We start from the raw sequence: 23163 nt of genomic DNA on the forward strand, positions 1-23163 counted from the left end.
GGTGAGAACCATGAATCAGTCAGGGAGTAGTGGGAGGGGGTCTCACTGAACTCCCGTCAGAGAAACATCACCCATCCATGTTCTCCATGGATTCTGCCTGACCCACTGAGTTACTCTAGAACTTTGTGTCCTTTGTGTATTAACCAGCATCTGCAGTTCTTTGTTTCTACATTTTTGACTGCTCTACTGCAAATTTCAATCGACAATAGACAATAGGTGCAGGAGTGGGCCATTCAGCACTTCGAGCCAGCACCGCCATTCACTGTGATCATGGCTGATCATCCACAATCAGTACACCGTTTCTGCCTTCTCCCCATATCCCTTGACTCCACTATCTTTAAGAGTTCTATCTACAATAAGCTTGAATCTTGAAAGCATCCAGAAAATAGGCCTCCACTGCCTTCTGAGGCAGAGAATTCCACAGATTCACAACTCTCTGGGTGAAAATGTTTTTCCTCATCTCCATTCTAAATGGCCTTCTGTGGCCCCTGATTCTGGCCAACATCGGGAACATGTTTCCTGCCTCTAGCGTGTACAATCTCATAATAATCTTATATGTTTCAATTAGATCACCTCTCATCCTTCTAAATTCAAGTGTGTACAAGCCCAGTCGCTCCATTCTTTCAACCTATGATAGTCCCGTCATGCCGGGAATTAACCTCGTGAACCTACGCTGCACTCCCTCAATAGCAAGAATGTCCATCCTCAAATTTGCAGACAAAAACTTCACACAATACTCCAGGTGTGGTCTCATCAGGGCCCTGTACAATTGCAGAAGGACCTCTTTGCTCCTATACTCCTCTTGCCATTAGCTTTCTTCACTGCATGCTTACTTTCAATGACTGATGTACAAGGACACCCAGATCTCGTTGTACTTCCTCTTTTCCTAACTTGACACCATTCAGATAATAGTCTGCCTTCCTGTTCTTGCCACCAAAGTGGATAACCTCACATTTATCCACATTAAACTGCAGCTACCATGCATCAGCCCACTCACCCAACCTGTTCAAGTCACCCTGCATCCTCATAGCATATTCCTCACAGTTCACACTGCCACCCAGCTTTGTGTCATCTGCAAATTTGCAAATGTTACTTTTGACCCCTTCATCTAAATCATTAATGTATTTTGTAAATAGCTGCGGTTCCAGCACCGAGCCTTGCGGTACCCCACCAGTCACTGCCTACCATTCTGAAACGGACCCGTTAATCCCTACTCTTTGTTTCCTGTCTGCCAACCAATTTTCTAACCATGTTAGTACAGGTACCCTACCACCAATACCATGTGCTCTAATTTTGCCCACTAATCTCCTATGTGGGACCTTATCAAAGGCTTTCAGAAAGTCCAGGTACACTGAAGATGGGTCTCGACCCGAAACTTCGCCTATTACTTCTCTGCGTAGAAGCTGCCTCACCCGCTGAGTTTCTCCAGCATTTTTCCAGCATCTGCAGTTCTTTCTTAACCACTGCATCCACTGGCTCTCCCTAGTCCATTTTACTAATTACATCCTCAAAAAATTCCAGAAGAAGTTTTTGAAGAGGTTTTCCTCCTCTCTCCGATGGGAGATCTGTGAGAACTTAATGTTTGACAGACTCAAACATTGTCTGTCCATTCCCTCCACAAATGCTGCCAAACCCAACGATGTTTCCTAGCACTTTATCTTTTGTTCAAGATCTCAGCACCTGCAATTTCTTGTGTCTTTGTTTATTCTCGGTTGTCGTGTTCTCCCATGCATGACCTAATTTTCCCTCGTTCTACCCCATCTGTACTTTCTTTCCCTCACAACTAACCTGTCTCTGTTTCTTTGTTGACTCACTATGCCCTGCCCCCAGCTGACATTCCCACTCAGTTTTAGGTCACCAGCAAACTCGATAGGTTACACTCCGTCTCTTCCCCTGTGTTAGTAATACAAAACTATTTTTCCCAGAGTAGGGGAATCAAGCACCACTGGACATAGCTTTAAGGTGAGGGGGAGAGATTTCATAGAACCCGATGGGCAACTTTTTCACACAGAGGGCAGAAGGTATATGGAATAGCTGCCAGATGAGGTAGTTGAGATAGGTACTATATCAGCATTTAAAAGACATTTGGACAGATGGATGTGTTGGAAAGGTTTAGAGGGATATTGGACACGCGCGGGCAGGTGGAACTAGCACAGATGGAGCATCTTGGTTGGCATGGACAAGTAGGGCCTGTTTCTATGCTCCACGACACTATGAATCAGAGGACCCAGCTCTGAATCCTGTAGGGTTAATGCCAGTAACAGCTATTACTCATAACATGATCTCTCCGGCTCATAACATAGTTCTATGATGTCCCACATTCGCATCTGCTTCCTACATACTAGCACCAATTTTACAGAGGCCAATTAACAGGCAAACCTACACACCTGTGGCATGTCAGATGAAACTCACTCGGTTACAGGTAGATTGTGCAGATTCCACGCAAACTTCCCCATAAGATCAGATTTGAACCTAGGTCTGGGGCAGGGAGGCAGCAACTCCACCAGCTGCATCACTGTGCTGCCCTTTTTCTTCTATTCTGTGCCCCAGCTAACCATATTATCTACCTGCGCTGTAACTTTCAGAATAGCTCAGACTTGCACACAAAGTCTCGCTTTTCCTCGGTACTCCCAGCTCCCTCGGTTCAACTCTCGTCTGGAGGAAATCTTTCACTCATTTGACCCTTTCAAGTAATAATCAATTTTAACTGTTTGATGAAGTACCCCCTTCTCTCCTGAAGGGTACACAAGCCCAGTCTATTCAACCATCCCACAGAACTTTCAGCCCGAGGATTACCCTGCTCTCAGCCCCTCGAGGACCATTTGCTCAGTGTTGCATTGTAGAGTCCACAATTGCACGTAGCTTCCCAGCCTCCAATTTGCCTCTGGCCCATTTTATTTGCTCTTTCCCAAACGTTCTGAACTCTAACAATAAAATGTTCTTATTAACAACAATTAAACCATATCCACACCCAAGCAAACTTACGATCAGCGGAGATAGGCAGGGCAATGGTGCAAAGCAGAATGAACAGCATTCTCCTCTCTCGTAGAGCTCTCAGATGCCTCTGGCGTTCTCTCTGGCTCAGTGGTACCAAGACTCCTTGCTGCTTCCTGCAGTTCTCTGAATTTTGTGGTTGCTTCTGGCTGCTGAGCAGTTTCTGGTGCATTGCAAAATACACCAGCAACATTTCAAATCAACACCGTACTTCACAGATATCTTCATTTTTTAATTTTGCAAAATTCTCAGAAAGTAGACCAGGAAGGAACTAGCAAGATGGTTCCCTGTTTATAACAAAAGCAGTATATAAAAAAGGATTAAACATATAAAAACAGTTCTGAGAGCTTCTCAGACAATAAATTGCAGATGCTGGGATCTTGTGCAGCACACAAAGTGCTGGAGTAATTCAGCGGGTCTGACAGAACCCTGACATCCCCTATGACACTCAAAATTGAGCTTAGGTTCATCCTGTTTCCAATGATTATCCATGAGATGATTCTACAACTTGATTGAAGTCCACCGGTGGTAAATTAAATTGGACATGATATAGAAAGGCACACACACTTGTCTATATAAGGTCCCACAGTTGACAGTGCATGTCAGAGCAAAAACCAAGCCCTGAAGACGAAGGAATTGTCCGTAGACCTCCAAGACTGGATTGTGTCGAGACACAGATCTGGGGAAGGGTATAAAACAATTTCTGCAGCATTGCAGGTACCGAAGAGCACAGTGGCCTCTGTCATTCTTCAATTGAAGAATTTTCGAACCACCAGGACTCTTCATAGAGCTGGCCGCTCGGCCAAACTGAGCAATCGGGGGAGAAGGGCCTTGGTCAGGGAGGTGACCGAGAACCCGATGGTCACTCTGACAGAGCTCCAGAGTTCCTCTGTGGAGATGGGAGAACCTTCCAGAAGGACAACTATATCTGCAGCACTGTACCAATCTGGCCTTTATGGTAGAGTGGCCAGACGGAAGCCACTCCTCAGTAAAAGGCACATGACAGCCCACTTGGAGTTTGTCAAAAGGCACCTAAGGGACTCTCAGACCATGAGAAGCAAGATTCTCTGGTCTGATGAAACCAAGATTGAACTATTTGGCCTGAATGCCAGGTGCCAGGTCTGGAGGAAACCAGGCACCGCTCATCACCTGACCAATACCATACCTGCGGTGAAACATGGTGGTGGCAGCATCATGCTGTGGGGATGTTTTTCAGCAGCAGGAACTGGGAGACTAGTCAGGATCGAGAGAAATATGAACGGAGCAAAGTACAGCAAGATCCTTGATGAAAACCTGCTCCAGAGTGTTCTGGACTTCAGACTGGGGCGGAGGTTCACCTTCCAACAGGACAATGACCCTAAGCACACAGCCAAGACAATGCAGGAGTGGCTTTGTGACATTGTCTGTGAATGTCCTTGGGTGGCCCTGCCAGAGCCCGGACTTGAACCCGATCGAACATCTCTGGAGGGACCTGAAAATAGCTGTGCATCGACGCTCCTCATCCAACCTGACAGAGCTTGAGGATCACAAAATTGCTGGGGAAACTCAGCGGGTGCAGCAGCATCTATGGAGCGAAGGAAATAGGCGACGTTTCGGGCCGAAACCCTTCTGGATCTTGAGGATCTGCAGAGAAGAATGGGAGAAATTACCCAAATACAGGTGTGCCAAGCTTGTAGTGTCATACCCAAGAAGACTTGAGGCTGTAATCTCTGCCAAAGGTGCCTCAACAAAATACTGAGTAAAGGGTCTGAATACTTATGTTTATGTGATATTTCAGTTATTTATTTTTAATTACTTTGCAAAAATTTCTAAACACCTGTTTTCGCTTTTTTATTATGGGGTATTGTACGTAGATTGATGATAAAAAAATGAATTTAATCCATTTTAGAATAAGGCTGTAACGTAACAAAATGTGGAAAAAGTGAAGGGGTCTGAATACTTTCTGAATGCACTGTAGATTATATTTAGGGCCAGGTTCCTTCTTCAGGGAGGAACTAGCAAGATCAATGCAGAGATTGCAACACACATTTGTTGTGGGTGATAAGGAAATGTCATCAACTTCTTTAAGATGCAGTTAAGATAAAGGATAATTGTTGTAAACAACTAAGATGGTGTTACCATTTGGTTACCATCAGTTACCATTTTTAGAATAACTTTTATAATACGATTAGCCCTTGAAGGATAAATTCACATCACAACTAATTCCACCTGTGGGGATTTCAACAATTAACTCCACCTCTTTCTGGCTTCACATTGCACTTCTCTTCTCTCCTCATCTCCTGACACCCTTTTGTCTCCTTTTCATCTTTAGCCTTTGTCACTTAAACCCTCCTGCCAATTAACCCAACCTCTGAAGAACATAAAGCAGCACAGCACAGGAACGGGCCCTTCAGCCCACAATGTTTGTGCCAAACATGCCAAACAGCTGAACTGATCTCATCTGCCTGCAACTGATCCATATCTGTTCATTCCTTGCCTATCCATGTGCCTGTCAGAAAGCTTCTTAAACACCGCTGCTTCCACCACCACCCCAGGCAATGTGCCCCAGGCCCCCTCCACCCTCTGTGTAAAACAACTTGCCCCACACATCTCCATTAAACTTGGACATTTCCATCCTGAGTAAAAGGTTCTGACTCAGTATCTACCCAATCTATGCCTCTCATGTCTGCAGTTAAATGTGCTTGCGCAAGTCATAAGTGATAGGAGTAGAATTAGGCCAATCGGTCAATCAAGTCTACTCCACCATTCAATTATGGCTGATCTACAGTATCTCTCCCTCCTAACCACATTCTTCAGCCTTCTCCCCATAACCTCTGACACCTGTACTAAGCAAGAATCTATCTATTTCTGCCTTAAATATATCCACTGACTTGGCTTGAGTTTGAGCAGTCAGTGGTCATGCTTTAATAGCCTTGCTTATGCTTGTGATGTACAAGAAAGACCACACTAGAAGAATGTTGTCTCAACACTATCAACCTTTCTTTTATGTGATACTGTGTATTGGGTGTAAGTTTGAATCTCTGACATATTTACAGTATGGGAGTTGAGTTACCCAGGCAAATCTTCTGTCATCTTTTGCTGCTCCTTTCAATTTGTCACCGAAAAAATTGACAGCTTGACTTGATTGCATTTTTGTATAACATATATTCTGTTTGGGTAGCATGCAAAACAAAGCCATCACTGTCTATTTCTCTGTCTAGGTTTCCACTGTCCCTGGGTTACTTGACAATAGTAAATGTAAACTAGTGGGATGTTGCAGGAAAAAGGAGCTCCTATATCCTGCAACATCACAATAGTTTAGGTTTATCATTGCCCCGTGTACCGAGTTAAGTGAAACGCGTTGTTATGAATGCTATCCACTGTGAGGAACATGCCGGAGTGCCCCGTGCAAAAATGGGCCGCTAGCTGTTCAAACTTTAGTAAATTGTTTGCTGCCCGACTGGCTCTAGCATTTAAATTAGTTAATCTCGAATGGCAAAATAAGTCATGGGAAAATGTGATAACAGTGCTTGTGAACATGGAAAGGGAGGGCGTCTCACCCCTTACAGATACTTTTATAATCTCTAGAACAGCCCCACTCACATAACTGGGAAGACAGGCTCTGTGCAAACTGGGAGCAGTCTTAAGGCCCTGTCCCACTTACATGTCTTTGGCGCGCTAATTACGTGACCTCGTCGTCACGTTGAGGCGCACGAGCATCGTGTGGCCTCGCGGGGCCGGTCCCATGGAGAAGCGCGGAGCGGTATGGAGTTGTGCGCAGTATTGCGCGGCGCTCCGGGATTTTGTAGCGAACTAAATCTTCGCTCGCCTCCGTCCTGACGTAGCGCATACGCAGGCGTATTGCGGTCGCATGCAAGCGTCTTGATGTCGTACACGTAGCGCGTGGCGTTGCGTGATGACGTCACCGCGAGACGGCATGTGACGCCCAAAATCAGTCGGCCCGCCTTTTTCGCGTTAGCAATAAAAGCGCGCGCGATTTGAAAATCCTCACCACACTCACCGTGTTTCTTGCCACGGAATCGATTTTCTTCCCAGAATGATGCTCTCTAACCAACATTCACTATTCTGTTCACTTGTGTTGCACATTAAAATTTTGTTTCTTGTTTTTCAATACATTATTTGATTGCTTGCACTAAATCATTTAATTCTTATAAAGTCATGGATCTTTGTATTTATCGCAAATAAGTTCACCTACAACTTGATTATTAAACTTCAGTGTAACCTTTTTGTGTAGTGGAAAAAGCAGTTTGTTAATCATGGCATTGATCTCACATATGGAAACCACGTCTAATCATGGAATGTATCTCACATATAAAAACCTCGATTTATTAGATAAATAAAACACACACAGACATGGAACTGCATTGAAATGCAAAATGTGTCATGAAATATCATATAAAGCAGACAAAGGCATTTAACCGCTTATGGCATTTCAAAGAAAGTCCGATGCGTGAGGTATTATTATTATTATCACAGTATTACTAGTTTCACATACAAAAATCCACCATTAACATACATAGATCCTCCTTTTATTAGATCAGTTCCTGTAGTGGTGGTCCTCCGTTTGTGGTGTGGGATGTTTGCTGCTGATCTTCAGCACATGTCGTTCTGCCAAGGTACACTGCCTAGTTGTAGTAAGCGCAGAGATGGTCCCTCTGCTCCTTGGCTCTTTTGTTGCAGGTGTTTCCTTGCAATGTGCCCAGTGCCACCATTGGTGCAGCCTGTCCTCCAGCTCTCCATGAACCTGGTGTGACGTTTCCTGTCTGTTTGTCCACTGTGTCACCCTCCACCATGGCTGCTGCTGCACCTCTGCTGCGGATCAGGTTGTGGAGGACACATGGCCATGTAGACAATGGTCTGCACATTCTCGAGGCTCCTGCTCCATTGTGGTCAGCAGGAATCTGAATCTGCAAGCAAAGATACCAAAGGCATTTTCCACAACCCTCTGAGCCCTGGACAGCCTGTAATTAAAGATCCTTCGCTCCCATGACATCCGCCTCTGAGGGGATGGCTTCATCATCCATGGCCTGAATGCGAAGGCATCATCACCAACCAGTGCGTAGGGGATGTCAGGGTTGTCTTCTACCGGCAGAGGTACTGCTTTTTCCACTACACGAAAAGGTTACACTGAAGGATCAGGAAGGCCTGCTCTCCCTTCTTCCAGTGCTTGCCCAAGGTAGGTCTCTCTCCAGATCCCTCCATCTGCGACACTGCCAAGTGTGCCCACATCCACAAACAGGAAGTTGTAGTTTGCATGGACCACAGCTAACAGCACGATGGAATGGAACTTTGTGTAGTTAAAGTACATAGAACCACCCTGGGTGGACACCGGATGGCCACATGCCTCACATGTGGCCATCCGGTGTCCCGTCAACTGCCCCACATGTGTGCAGGAAGTTCCATCTAGCAGCCAGCAACCCCCTTTATATGTGTAAATGACGTCACGCGCTGTGTGACGCATGGAAACGTGGAAGAAATAGGAGAGATCAGTGAAGAAGCTCTGAAGGTCTCTCGGAGACCTCACATGCGTATTATGACATTCTCCTTAACCATGTAGTCTCCTTGGTGGCTAGAGGGAGCAATCTCTTGAACAATATAAAAATCTGCCGCTACACACCCCACAAAAATGGATGTCTATCTTCGATTTGAACCTTTCCACACGAGATGAGATTAGTTTAGCTTGACATCATGTTTAGCACAGCCTTTTCCTGCGCTGCACTGCTGTATGTACCATATGTAATCACTGGGAAATCTGTAATCAAACAGCACAGAAACAGGCCCACTGAGCTGTGCTAATTGTCAAATATGAATTTAGACCAATCCTATGTGATTCTTCCCATTGACCTCTATCACCCTGCCCCATAATTCTATCCTTGACCTACACACCAGCGACAATTTACAGCAGCCAATATACACCCACCAACCCACACACCAGTGGGACGTGGGAAGAAATTGGAGCACCAAGAGGAAACCAACATGGTCACAGGGAAAAGGTGCAAACTTCACATTGCCAGCACTGGAGGTTAGAACCGAACCATGGCAGCAGCTCTATTCCATCATTGTGCCGCCATCAATCAAAGAGGGAAATCAGGAGAAAATTTTTTCCCCAGAGAGCGGCCAGGATGTGAAACTGGTTCCTAAAGGGAAAACTGAGGGGAACAGCAGAGATGTATTCAAGGTAAAATGCTGGTTCAACACACGAGGGAGAGGATGAAAATAGTGATCAGTCGTGGTCTATAGGGGGAGTGAGGCTGGGCAAAGCGAGGACCCCAAGACAGACAATCTGGGCCGAATGGCCCATTCTGTGCTGTGCATACTCAATTTCAAAGCTGGCATATATTTGCTGATGTGGAAAAATTGGAAAATGATAGGTGATTAATAGACAATAGACAATAGGTGCAGGAGTAAGCCATTCGGCCCTTCGAGCCAGCACTGTCATTCAATGTGATCATGGCTGATCATCCCCAATCAGTACCCCATTCCTGCCTTCTCCCAATATCCCCTGACTGCTATTTTTAAGAGCCCTATCTAGCTCTCTCTTGAAAGCATCCAGAGAACCTGCCTCCACCGCCCTCTGAGGCAGAGAATTCCATAGACACACCACTATCTGTGAGAAAAAGCATTTCCTCGACTCTGTTCTAAATGGCTTACCCCTTATTCTTAAACTGTGGCCCTGGTTCTGGACTCCCCCAACATCAGGAACATGTTTCCTGCCTCTAGCTTGTCCAAACCCTTAACAATCTTATATGTTTCAATGAGACCCCTCTCATCCTTCTAAACTCCAGAGTGTACAAACCCAGCTGCTCCATTCTCTCAGCATATGACAGTCCCGCCATCCCGAGAATTAACCTTGTAAACCTACGCTGCACTCCCTCTATAGCAAGAATGTCCTTCCTCAAATTATGGGACCAAAACTGCAAACAATACTCCAGGTGTGGTCTCACTAGGGCTCTGTACAACTGCAGAAGGACCTCTTTGCTCTTATATTCGATTCCTCTTGATATAAAGGCCAACATGCCATTCGCTTTCTTCACTGCCTGCTGTACCTGCATGCTTACTTTCATAGACTGATGTACAAGAACCCCCAATCCCGTTGTACTTCCCCTTTTCCCAACTTGACACCATTTAGATAGTAATCTGCCTTCCTGTTTTTGCCACCAAAGTGGATAACCTCGTTTTACTCAGCGGTACATAAAATTTCTCAAGAATTTATTATTTTTTAGTGGACACAAAATTAATTCCATACACGATTAATCCTAAATATCATAATAGTATTATTTCTGATCACTCCCCATTGACTTTTACTTTAAAAGTAGAGGGAATGCCAGGTATAAAATCTTTTTGGAGATTTAATACACAAATAGTTAATAACCCACAAGGTAAATGCTCGATCAACGTACGACATACTCTAATTCAATTTAAAACATTACATAGACTATATTATTCAAAAACTAAAATAAATAAACTTTTCCCCAATGTCTCACCCATTTGTGATAAATGTCAGTCACAAGAAGCTACCATAGCGCACTCTTTTGTTTTTTGTATAAAAACCAAAAATTCTGGAACGAAATATTTGAAATCTTCACAAAATTAATTAAAATAAAACTGGTACCAAAAGCAGAATGGATCATTTTTGGAATATCGGAAGGTAACCCCGAATTAAACGTGTTTCAAAAGAACTTACTTAATTACGGGCTTATTGAAATTTAAACTTAATCGAATATTATCGGCAAGAGTAATAAGATTATTTCTGATTACAAAACAGGCACAGTTTGAATTTGGCGATAAACCACATAAACTTCTGGCGTGACAATTGAAGAAACAAGAAAAGGAAAGACTATTACTAAAATCAAATCAGGGAATGGGGAACTATTAATGTTACCCAAGGATATTAATAAAAGGTTTGCCCAATTTTATCAAAACTTATATACATCTAAAACTAAAATAGAAGACAATAAAATTATAGATGTTTTAGATAATTGTAATCTGCCAAAATTGGATATCTTAGAACAAGAAGAATTAGGAGCTCAGATCACAAGTGAAGAAATAAGTGAACCAATAAAATAACTGAAAAATGGGAAAACGCCAGGACCAGATGGTTTTAATAATGAATTTTATAAAGGTTTTCAGGAGTTAATGGTCCCACGGTTACTTAAATTATATACGTATGCTTTTACCGAAAATAAATTACCAGAAACACTAGCAGAATCTACAATTACGCTAATACCTAAAAAAGATAAAGATTTAGAAGCGCCGGGCTCATATAGAGCCATATCACTCCTAAATACAGATCAGAACATTTTAGCAAAGACTTTAGCAAAAAGATTGAGTAAATATATTAATACATTGATAAATCCAGACCAAACGGGGTTTATACCTAAAAGACAATCATCTAACAATCTGAGACGCCTTTTTAATATAATGTATTCATACAAAACGGAAAAGGAAGATTTATCAGTTATATCTTTGGATGCAGAGAAAGCATTTGATCAGGTAGAATGGCAGTATTTATACAAAGTACTCCAAAAATTTAATATGGGAGATAATTTTATTAGATGGGTAAAATTACTATATTTGATTTGATTTGATTTGATTCAACTTTATTGTCATTGCACAAATACGAGTACAGGTACGACGAAATGCAGTTTAGCATCTGGTCAGAGTGCAAGATAGTAGAAATAAAAATACTGGTTAAACAATATGTGCAATGTGGATGAATTAAACTGGTACATAGGCAAATAAATGTATACAGATGGGAGAGTATAAATGATAGCTAGCGTCGGGACTGTGAGTTCAGCAGTGTAATGGTGTTATTGAAAAAGCTGTTCCTCAGCCTGCTTGTGCAAGACCTGAGGCTCCTGTACCGCCTCCCTGATGAGAGGAGGGCAAATAGTCCATGGTTAGGGTGAGAGGGGTCCTTGATGATTTTCCCGGCCCATCTCAGACACCGTTTGCGGTGGAGGGCATCCATGGCAGGGAGCGAGGCACCGATGATGTGCTGAGCGGTTTTCACCACCCGTTGCAGTACCTTCCAGTCAGCTGTGGTGCAGCTGCTGTAACCTACCGTGAAGCAGATGGTCAGGATCCTTTCGATGGTACAGCGGTAGAGGTTGGACAGGATCTGGGGGGACAGGTGAACTTTCTTAAGCCTCCTCAGAAACTAGAGGCACTGCTGCGCCTTTTTGATCAGTTTGGTGGTATTGTGGGACCAGGACAGATCCTCTGAGACATGTACCCCAAGGAATTTGTAGTTGGAGACGCGCTCCACCTCCGTCCCGTTTATGTGGATGGGGGTATGTCTGCCACCTCTGGTCTTCCTGAAGTCAACGATGATTTCCTTCATCTTCTTTGAGTTGAGGACGAGGTTATTATTGGTACACCAGGCTGCCAGGTTCTGGACCTCCTCCCTATAGGCTGATTCGTTATTGTCCCTGATCAGACCTACCACCGTGGTGTCATCGGCAAATTTTATGATGGCGTTGGAGCCATACATAGGGATGCAGTCATGGGTGAAGAGGGAGTAGAGGAGAGGGCTGAGCACACAGCCCTGTGGCAGTTCAGTGTCAGAGTGGAGGAGGTGAGGTTGTTGATCCTAACAGACTTGGTGAGGAAATCCAGTGTCCAATTGCAGAGGGAGGTGGTGATGCCAAGTCCGCTGAGTTTGGTGATCAAATTGGCGGGGATGACAGTATTAAATGCGGAGCTGAAGTCGATGAGGACTCTAGTAATAAAATTTCACTATATGCAGATGATATACTTTTATATATTACAAATTCACAAACGAGTATCCCGAATTTATTAAATTTAATAGAGGAATTCGGCTCTTTTTCTGGTTATAGAATAAATTGGAATAAAAGTGAATTATGACACTAAAACCCCAGAAAGCGAATCACCTATTAAAATTTCCATTTAAAATTGCAATGGAAAAATTTAAGTATTTGGGTATTCAAGTTACTAGAAGATATAAATCATTATTTAATGCTAATTTTATACCATTATTAAATAAATTGAATGCTCTGATTACATTACATTTATACTATCATTAATTGGCAGAATAAATGCTATAAAAATGATAATTGTACCACAAATAATATATTTATTCCAATCTATACCAATATATATACCAAAACATTTTTTTTTTAAATTAGACTCGAATATTACCAATTTTATTTTGGGATTATGAAGCACACAGAATTAAAAGAAACCACTTGTGCAAACCAAAGAGGTAGGGGGACTTGCACTGCCTAATTTTTTATATTATTATTGGGCAGTGCATATTAAGAATATAATTTACTGGTTGGATAGTTCTGCTCAACAGTTGGAATGGAGGAGAATGGAGAAAGAGGATTGCTCTCCTCTTATGATTTAGGAGCGATCCTCTTCTCCCCAATAAAACTGAACAATATATTATATAAGAAGAATCCAATTATGGATTCTGGAAACAAATAAAATTAACTTTAAAATTAAGAAACTTATCAGTGCTAACACCAATAGTGAATAACCCAGTATTTAAACCATCTGGTATGGATAAAACATATAGACAATGGGAAGGAGTGGGAATTAAAAAGGTAGGTGACTTGTATGTAATGGGAAATGTATTATCATTTCAACAACTAAAATCAAAATTTAAATTGAATAACAACCAATATTTTAAATATTTACAGGTATGTGATTTTATGAAGAAATATATACCAAGATTTCAAAGTATAATTTTGATCCACTGGAAGAAGCAATGAATATCAAGGCGGTCACAAAAATTAATATCATACCTATATAACAGTATTTTAAACAGAGAATTGCCATCAACAGAGGCAATTAGAGAAGACTGGGAAAAATAATTAATGACAAAAATCTCAAAAGAAACATGGGAAAAGTATTATATATATATACATAAATGTTTGATTAACGCTAGACACAGTTTAATTCAATTTAAAATATTACATAGATTATATTATTCAAAAACTAGGTTGAATAAATTTTTTCCAAATATCTCTCCCATCTGTGATAAATGTCTTTCTCAAAATGTCAATATTACACACTCATTTGTTTCTTGTACAAAACTTCATAAATTTTGGTGTGATATATTTGATATATTCACAAAGCTATTTAAGATAAAAATGGAACCGAATACTGAAATGATTATATTTGGAGTAAGGGGAGACGGGAATAAATTAAATAAACCCCAAAACTCATTCTTTAATTATGGGTTAATAATAGCAAAAAAACATACTTAAATTTTGGAAAAATGCTAATACACCGACAGATAAAATGTGGATCAGTAATATGTCGGACACAGCATATTTGGAAGAAATGAGACTCCTCCTAATAGACAAACAAGACCAATTCTTAATGAGTTGGTCTCCATTTATTGATTTCTTGGAGTCATGTGGTGCAACAGTATCGTAAAAATTAAAAGTTTCAGGTGTGGGTGAAAGACGACCTAGAATATAAAAAATCATCTCCTTGTGGCGATTGGATAAACTCCCTCCTGCTTTTCTCCCTCACCTATTTCTTTACTTCACTATTTCCTTTTACTGCTTCTTACTCATGCACACCAGTCTATCCTTCACTCTTTACTACCTCTTTTTCTTTTTCTCTTCTTACTTTTCTCTTTAAAGAAAAAATAAAAAGGAAGTTGTACAGAGAATGTAATATGTTAACATAATTTTGGGAACCTGTAAAAAAAGGTACCACTGTATTGTACTTACTTCTAATAAATTTTTAAATTTTTTTTAAAAAAAAGTGGTAACCTCACATTTCTCCACATTAAACTTAATTTGCCATGCATCTGCCCACTCCCACACCCTGTCCAAGTCACCCTGCATTCTCATGGCATCCTCCTCACAGTTCACATTGCCACCCAGCTTTGTGCCATCTGCAAATTTGCTAATGTTACTTTGAATCCCTTCATCCAAATCATTGATGTATATTGTAAATAGATGCAGTCCCAGCATCGAGCCTTGCGGTACCCCACTAGTCACTGCCTGCCATTCTGAAAGGGACCCGTTAATCCCTACTCTTTGTTTCCTGTCTGCCAACTACTTCTCTACCCCCAATACCATGTGCCCTCATTTTGCCCACTAATCTCCTATGTGGGGCCTTATCAAATGCTTTCTGAAAGTCCAGGCTATTAAGGAAATCAATAGATAATGAATTAGTGCAGGAACATGATTCAGGGAAGGGATCATTATTACATTGAATAGTTCAGCAGCCACAAGAGGCTGAATGGCCTACTCATCCTAATTAAGACCTATCTTTCTTTTATCATCCCAGACATCCATGACAAGCTGGAAAGACTGATGAGAAAATTTACAAGGCTATTGCCAGGACTCGAGGGCCTGAGCTATAGGGAGAAGTTGGGCTGCATAGGACTTTATTCCTTGGAGTACAGGAGGATGAGGGGGAATCTTATAGAGGTGTATAAGATCGTGATGGAATAAACAGGTAAATGTTTATTCCCAGAGTCTTTTATCCTATAGGAGTATAGGAGAATCATGAACCAGGATAAATTTGACTTTGACTTTAGACTTTGGCTTTGGGAATATTTTTAGGGTGAGAGGAGAAAGATTTAATGGGAATCTGAGGGACATCATTTCACACAGAGGGTGGTAGGTATATGGACCAAGCTGCCTGTGGTGGTGATTGATGCAGGAACGATCACAACCTTTAAAGGGCATTTGACAGGTACATGGATGGGGAATGTTGAGTGCGACATGGGCTAAATGCAGGCAGATGGGACTAGCATCAATGGGGCATGTAGTTGGACTCAAAAGCCTGTTTCTGTGCTGTATGAACCAATGTTGTTGCCAGGATCAGTAGAAAGACTGAATAGAGGTAAAAAGCCTGTAAAAAGAACGACTAATTGAAGTACTGTCACTCTGTGAGCCAGCAGTTATTTCATAACCCTATTTGCCCTTGAATTGAGTGGCTTGCTGAAGTATTTTCCCAAGTACAGATAGGAGTCACACTTCCTTTCACAATTCCTCCAAACTACACCCCCACCCAGACCTGCTGAGTTCCTGCAACAGATCGTTTGTTGTTCTGCGATCCACCCTTGCAGTGGGCCTCAACAGACGGAAGAACAGCTGATTTCCTTCCCCAAAACGCAAACTTGTGCAATCTCACGACAATATGATAGTTTCATGTTCTGAAGATGAGCAGGGGAAAGGTTTCCCCAAATACCCGCGCTCCAACATTCACTTTTCAATTATCCATTCATTACTATGTTTCAGAAGACTTTTGCTGAGCTTTGACTCCCTGTCTTACGATAGTGACTGCACTTCAGAAGCCGCTCGCTGGCAATTAATTGATCTGGTTCGTCCTGGCATTGTAACAGATGATTTTTTGCCGAGGAACTCAAATGCACAGAAACCTCCGAAGTGTCACAGACGTCCTACAGTGGGGCTCCCCCAGTCCCGGGTCTCAAGCGTTCCAATTTAACTCATGATCTGTACTTCAACGTTATCCGAAAATACCAGGGAGGTTTGTCATGCGCAGGAGGTTTTATTCTCCACTTGCATCCTTGGCCTGTTCTTTTGTATAAACAACTGTTGCATAAATGCAGCCTGGAAGATAAACAATTACATTTTTATGATTTTATGCTGTCATTGTAAGATTCTTCTATCTTGATTCAAACCATTGAGAACCATAGTTATACAACACGAAAACAGGCCCTTCGGCCCAACTTTCCAATGCAGACCAAGATGCCCCATATACTCTAATCCCACATGCTTGTGTTTGGCCTATATCTCTCTTAACCTTTCCAAACCATGCACCTGTCTTTTAAATGTTGTCAGAGTATTTGCCTCAACTACCTCCTCTGACAGCTCGTTCCATATACCATCACCCTCTGTGTGAAAATTTTGCCTATCAGGTTCCTATTAAATCTTTCCCGTCGCATCTTAAACTCATCCTCTCGCATTTGATTGCTCTACTCTTGGAATAGATAGGTATGCAAACAACCAATCCATTCCCCTCGTGAGAGGAAAACTTCTAATCTCTCAAACTCAGAGCCTATCCAGAACTGGAACCCTCTCTGCAAATTCAGTCAGCCTTCCACCCAGATCCAACATCCCCTCTCCATTATCGTCTGATGGCCACTCTCCCCAGTCTTTCACTCAACTGCTGGTTAGACAGGTTAGATAAACTGATGATATGGTCATTTTGGTAGATTTGGGCTCCTTGTATTCTGGTCCTTCTTCAATTGTGCCTGGCTTTCCCTGGACTTGCCCTCTCAATATTAGAAAATTGCTTGAATTCAACCCAGTTTGAGCAAGGCCAGGCCCTCTCACCCATCAGAGAACCGGCTTGTCAGAGACTCTCTCCTCTATATTGCGGGTACTCTTAGTCTTCTCATTGCCAGAGGGAACTTGCCCCATTTCGAAGCTCTTTGCTCCCACACTGACCCCTTTCCCCCATCATCCATCCAACCCCCTGAGACCAGGATCATCAGCTGTTTATAGAGTCAGAGTCATACAGTATGGAAACAGGCCCTTCGGCCCAACTTGCCCATACCTTCCAAGATGCCCATCTACACTAACCCCACGCCCATATTTGGCCCATATGTCTCTAAACCTTTCCTTTCCATGTACCTGACCAAACGTCTTTTAAATGTTGTCATAGTACCTTCCTCAACTACCCTCCTCTGGTAGCTCTGACCACCACCCTCAGTGTGAAAATGTTGCCCTTCTTTTTCCTATTATATCTTTTAGCTCTCACGTTAAACCCAAGTCATCTGGTTCTTGAGTTAAACCCATGTCCTCTGGTTGACAGCCGACTACACAGAGCCAAGCTACTGTCTGAGGAATCTTGTCCACAGAATGTAAGGAATAGGGAGGGAAGTTGGCCATTCAGCCATTCAACATGATTTATGATGGACATTGAAGCATTAGTCAAGCAAAAGGGGCATATGTCAGATATAGGTAGCTGGGAATCAAGCAAACCTCTCAAGTATAAAGGATGTAGGCTTACAATTTAGAGCGAAATAAGGAAGACAAAAAGAGGACATGAGATAGCTATGGCAGATAAGATAACGGAGAACTCAGAGAAATTCTCGAAGTATATTAAGAGCAAAAGGCTAACTAAAGAGAATAGGATCAACATGGTCATCCATGGGAGATGGGCGAGGTTTTAAATTAATATTTCTCATCTGTATTTATCGTGGAGGTCATGGAAGTTAAGGAATTAAGAGTATTGAATTGCAATACATTGGAACATATCTACATTACAAAAGACGTGCTGGCAGTCTTAAGACATATTAGGGTAAATAAATGTCCAAGGCCTGATGAGATGTATCCTAGGATATTGCGGGAAGCTAGGGAAGAAATTTCAAGTGCTCTGGCAGAGGCATTTGCATCATCTTTAACACAAGTGTGGTACTGGAAGATTGGAGGGTGGTAAATGTTGTGCCCCTATTTAAGAAGGGCTGCAAGTACAAGACAGGGAACTACAGACCAGTGAGCCTGCAGTGGTGAGGGAATTACTGGAGGGGATTTTGAGTGCCAGGATGTTAATTCTGGCCAAATTGGAGATGCCAGGACACTAAAATTATGTAAAGGCTTCTAGTCTGCTAGGCCATTTGGTCAATTTAAATGTGCCTTCTGCAGAAATGGGACAAGCTGCAGAATGATGTCAGCTTGTCTGGAGCCTAGATAAGAGTTGCAGGAAAAGAATGGGACTTCTGCGTATTCTTACAATTAGGTGTAAATTGCATGAAACGGATTGGGTGAATGCAAACCAGACATATACATTGTTAAAGGTACACAAAAATACTGGAGAAACTCAGCGGGTGCAGCAGCATCTATGGAGCGAAGGAAATAGGTGACGTTTCGGGCCGAAACCCTTCTTCAGACTGATCAAATATTGTTGCAAAGCTATACTTTGCTAGATGTTGATTGGATTAAGTGTTGAGCCTTGTCTAGGTTTCTTGAATAACAAGGCACATGTTGCTATGTTTGCTTCCTTCCAGAAGCTCCGTTTGAATACAATGTATTAGTTACTGTATTATTGGGTTAGGGAAATGTCTATCATGTACTGTGTTAATCGATATCTGTTATTGGACTGTAAAGAGACCACCCCCATATGATTCGGCCCCTCAAGGTTCGGGGACCTATAAAAGGCCACTCCCACGAGGTCCTGAGTCGATCTTCTGGGAGAACGTTTGGGACTGTGCGACTGTTTGGAGTGTCTCTGCTTGCACAAGGCTAGGAGAGCTTGGCCAAGCAGATACAAGGATCGAACCCGCAGTGGTTAGGTATAGTAGTGAGGAACTGTTATTGTGTATCTCCAAAATAAAATTTAGATGCGCAAGTGCTTGACTCAGTATCTTATTGACTGAAACTAGACTGGGGGGAAGCGTAGAATGAGCTTTACAAGGATGTACAAGGATGTACCCGGATTTGGAAAGGTAACGACTGATGAGGGATAGTTAGCATGGCTTTGTGTGTGGAATTTGTGTGTGACTCATGAATTTGACTGAGCTTTTGATGAGGCGATGAGTCTATTGACGAGGGCAGAGCTGGTACACATTGCCTGCATGGACGTTAACAAGGCCTTTGCCAAGTTTTCACATTGCTTACTAGTCTGGAAGATTAAATCACATGAGGTCTAGGGTGAATGAGCCAATTGGATATGAATTTGGCTTGGTGGTGGTGATGGGTTGCTTTTCAGACTGGAGGCCTGTGACTAGTGATGTATTTTGCCGCTCACGATGTGTTCGGTGGTCCTTACCAGTCTCCTCCTCTTTGCAGGGAGGTCTTTGAATGTGCACATTGCCGTACAGAGTGTTATTCTGAGACTCCTGGGGATCTGAAAAGAACACAGATTGTTATTGCATTCCAGCATCTCTCCCCCACTGTATTCTATCACTCAAACCACCCACTCCCATTTAAACGACATTGGGACAGGTACTTGGTTTGGAAAGGTGTATAGGGATATGGGCCAAATGCAGGCAATTGGGACTAGTGTGGATGGGGCATTTTGGTTGGCTTGAGCAAGTTGGACCAAAGAGCCTGTCTCTGTGCTCTATGACTCTATGAGTCCCCACTTTTGATAATCACTGTCTCTTGCTTGTTCTGATTGCCCCTCCTATAGTGGTCCATCTTTTGCCAAGACGGTTCTTCACCCCTCATTATGATACGTGGCATGCCCCGAGAGAACCCTCGCTGCTTCTGTAGATACAGTACTGCAGAATAGACAGCATTGTACTTCCAGGTCTAATGCTTGGCTGCCCGTTGGTGGGAAGCGTTAAATAAACAACACCAGGATCTCTACTTCCAACATGTCTGGCCTTTGCTGCACCTTCCCTGAATGTTGGATATGGAGAGCTCTGGATCACAGGCTTGATGGGAAGCCCAGTGTATATTGTCAGTGCCAGTGGATGTTTCTAGTCAGTACATCAAGGGTTTGCCTCCCAGCCCATTAGGGACACTATTTTGCATGGGGCGTCCACACCACCACAGTTGTTTCACAGCTCACTGTATGCTTACTGTTCCTTACCTATCTCCACTCCTACTCGAGAACGGCTTTGAACGTGAACAATGCTGTAAATGAGGGCATGGCTTTGTGTGTGGAATTTGTGTGTGACTCATGAATTTGACTGAGCTTTTGATGAGGCGATGAGTCTATTGACGAGGGCAGAGCTGGTAATGCCTGCATGGACGTTAACAAGGCCTTTGCCAAGTTCTCACATGGCTTACTAGTCTGGAAGATTAAATCACATGAGATCTAGGGTGAATGAGCCAATTGGATATGAATTTGGCTTGGTGGAAGGTGGTGGTGATGGGTTGCTTTTCAGACTGGAGGCCTGTGACTAGTGGTGTATCACAGGGATCGGTGCTGGGCCCACTCAGTATGAAATGGGTTTGATGTGTTCCCAAGGGGTGTCCTCGCAGATGTGTGTATTTTGCCGATCACGGTGTGTTCGGTGGTCCTTACCAGTCTCCTCCTCTTTGCAGGGAGGTCTATGAATGTTCACATTGCTGTACAGAGTGTTATTCTGATGCTCCTGGGGATCTGAAAAGAACACAGATTGTTATTGCATTCCAGCATCTCTCCCCCACTGTATTCTATCACTCAAACCGCCCACTCCCATTTAAACGACATTGGGACAGGTACTTGGTTTGGAAAGGTGTATAGGGATATGGGCCAAATGCAGGCAATTGGGACTAGTGTGGATGGGGCATTTTGGTTGGCTTGAGCAAGTTGGACCAAAGAGCCTGTCTCTGTGCTCTATGACTCTATGAATCCCCACCTTTGATAATCACTGTCTCTTGCCTGTTCCGATTGCCCCTCCTATAGTGGTCCATCTTTTGCCAAGACTGTTCTTCACCCCTCATTATGATACGTGGCATGCCCCAAGAGAACCCTCGCTGCTTCTGTAGATACAGAACCGTACTGCAGAATAGACAGCATTGTACTTCCAGGTCTAATGCTTGGCTGCCCGTTGGTGGGATGCGGAAAATAAACAACACCAGGATCTCTAGTAACTCTATGTCCTGGGTCTGTGTTACTGCTTCCACCATGTCTGGCCTTTGTTGCACCTTCCCTGAACGTTGGATATGGAGAGCTCTGGATCACAGGCTCGCTAGGAAGCCCAGTGTATATTGTCAGTGCCAGTGGATGGTTCTAGTCAGTACATCAATGGTTTGCCTCCCAGCCCATTGGGGACACTATTTTGCATGGGGCGTCCACACCACCACAGTTGTTTCACAGCTCACCGTGTGCTTACTGTTCCTTACCTATCTCCACTCCTACTCGAGAAAGGCTTTGAACGTGAATAATGCTGTAAATGAGGGCATCTGGAGAGTCACAGGGATCTGGAAAGGACACAGATTTACTGCACAACTTCATCGCCTTGCTGTCTTAACCTCACAATCCCAGCCCCTGAACTACTATCTCCCTCTTTGGTGACCCTCAGACTGTCCTTGATCGGACTTTGTTGGCTTTACTTTCACTAAACGTTATTCCCTTATCATGTATCGATACACCTATATGTAATCGATAAATGGCTCGATTGTAATCATGTATTGTCATCCTGCTGACTGGATGGCACGCAACAAAAAGCTTTTCACTGTACCTCGGTACACGTGACACCAAACTAAACTGTAACTGTCCAACAGTCTCTTTCCCCCCCATCCCTAGCCCTGACAGCCCAATCTCTCCCCTTTCCTATCACTCTACTCCCTTTTCTGCAGTTTTACTTCCCTGCAGGTGGAAAATAGAATATTGACAAGACCCTGGAGGCATGAATCTTGGGACTGGCATTGTTTTGCTGCTCACCATGTGTTCACTGTTCCCTACACATGAGGGGGTTATTTGATAGGCAGGTGGGTTGAACAGCGGCCAGAGGTGAAAGACTGAAGGTGTGAGATAAGGATACGTGTGAATTGTGAAGCCAGAGGAATGAATGTGGGTGGAAGGGGAGGGGAGCATTAAAATGGGTGCTCGTCCTGATGGGGCACAGAGAAGAGAGAGGTGGGGTGGGAAGGGGGTGGGGAGAAGTGGAGATGGGTTTTGCTGGTTAGTTACCTAACATCGGAAAATTCAATGTTCACACCGTTAGGTTGTAAACAAACCAAGCGGAATATAAGGTGCTGTTTGTGTATGGTATTACTTTGACAATGGAGGAGGCCCAGGACAGTGAGGTTAGGATGGGAATGGGAAGGGGAGTTAAAATGTATAGTAACAGAGAGATCCAACAGGTCTTGTTGCACAGAGTTTGTGTTCAGTGGAACGGTCGCCAAAGCTATATTTGGTCTCGCCAATGGAAAGGAGGCCACATCAGGTGCAGTAGATGAGGTTGGAGGAGGTGCAGGTGAACCTCTGTCTCACCTGGAAGGACTGCTGGGGGTTCCTGGATGGATGTAAGGGAGGAGATGTAGGGACAGGTTTGCATCTCCTGCAGTTGCAAGGGAAAGTTTCACTCATATATTTCTTAAAGAGGATGATGATTGGACATTTTGGCCTTCCATCACAGTGAGGAATGTAGGGAATCTGCTGACGTGGATGCTTATGTTAACTTTTATATAATTGTGTGTCTTGTATGGCTGTATGGTAATTCACAAAACACTGTATCTTAATTGGCACATGTGACAATAAAAGACCTTTGTAACCTTTGAATACAAGTTGAGAGCAAGAATCAACCACTCAGCTCTGCTTTTCAATGATATC

The 23163-nt window shown here is 43.1% G+C and overlaps 1 long non-coding RNA gene across 1 annotated transcript in view; it reads right to left on the reverse strand.

The window, feature by feature from the left end:
- Positions 1–21791, reverse strand: part of LOC116971319 — a 56655-nt gene extending 34864 nt beyond the window's left edge. The window contains exons 1-2 of the long non-coding RNA XR_004411470.1: positions 21732–21791; positions 19723–19800 (exon numbers count right to left, since the gene is read on the reverse strand). This is a non-coding gene — a long non-coding RNA (uncharacterized LOC116971319). The remainder of the gene's footprint in view (positions 1–19722; positions 19801–21731) is intronic.
- Between the last annotated feature and the right edge of the window lie 1372 nt (positions 21792–23163).

Source organism: Amblyraja radiata, chromosome 3, assembly GCF_010909765.2.
Source record: "Amblyraja radiata isolate CabotCenter1 chromosome 3, sAmbRad1.1.pri, whole genome shotgun sequence".
Classification (NCBI taxonomy): domain Eukaryota; kingdom Metazoa; phylum Chordata; class Chondrichthyes; order Rajiformes; family Rajidae; genus Amblyraja; species Amblyraja radiata.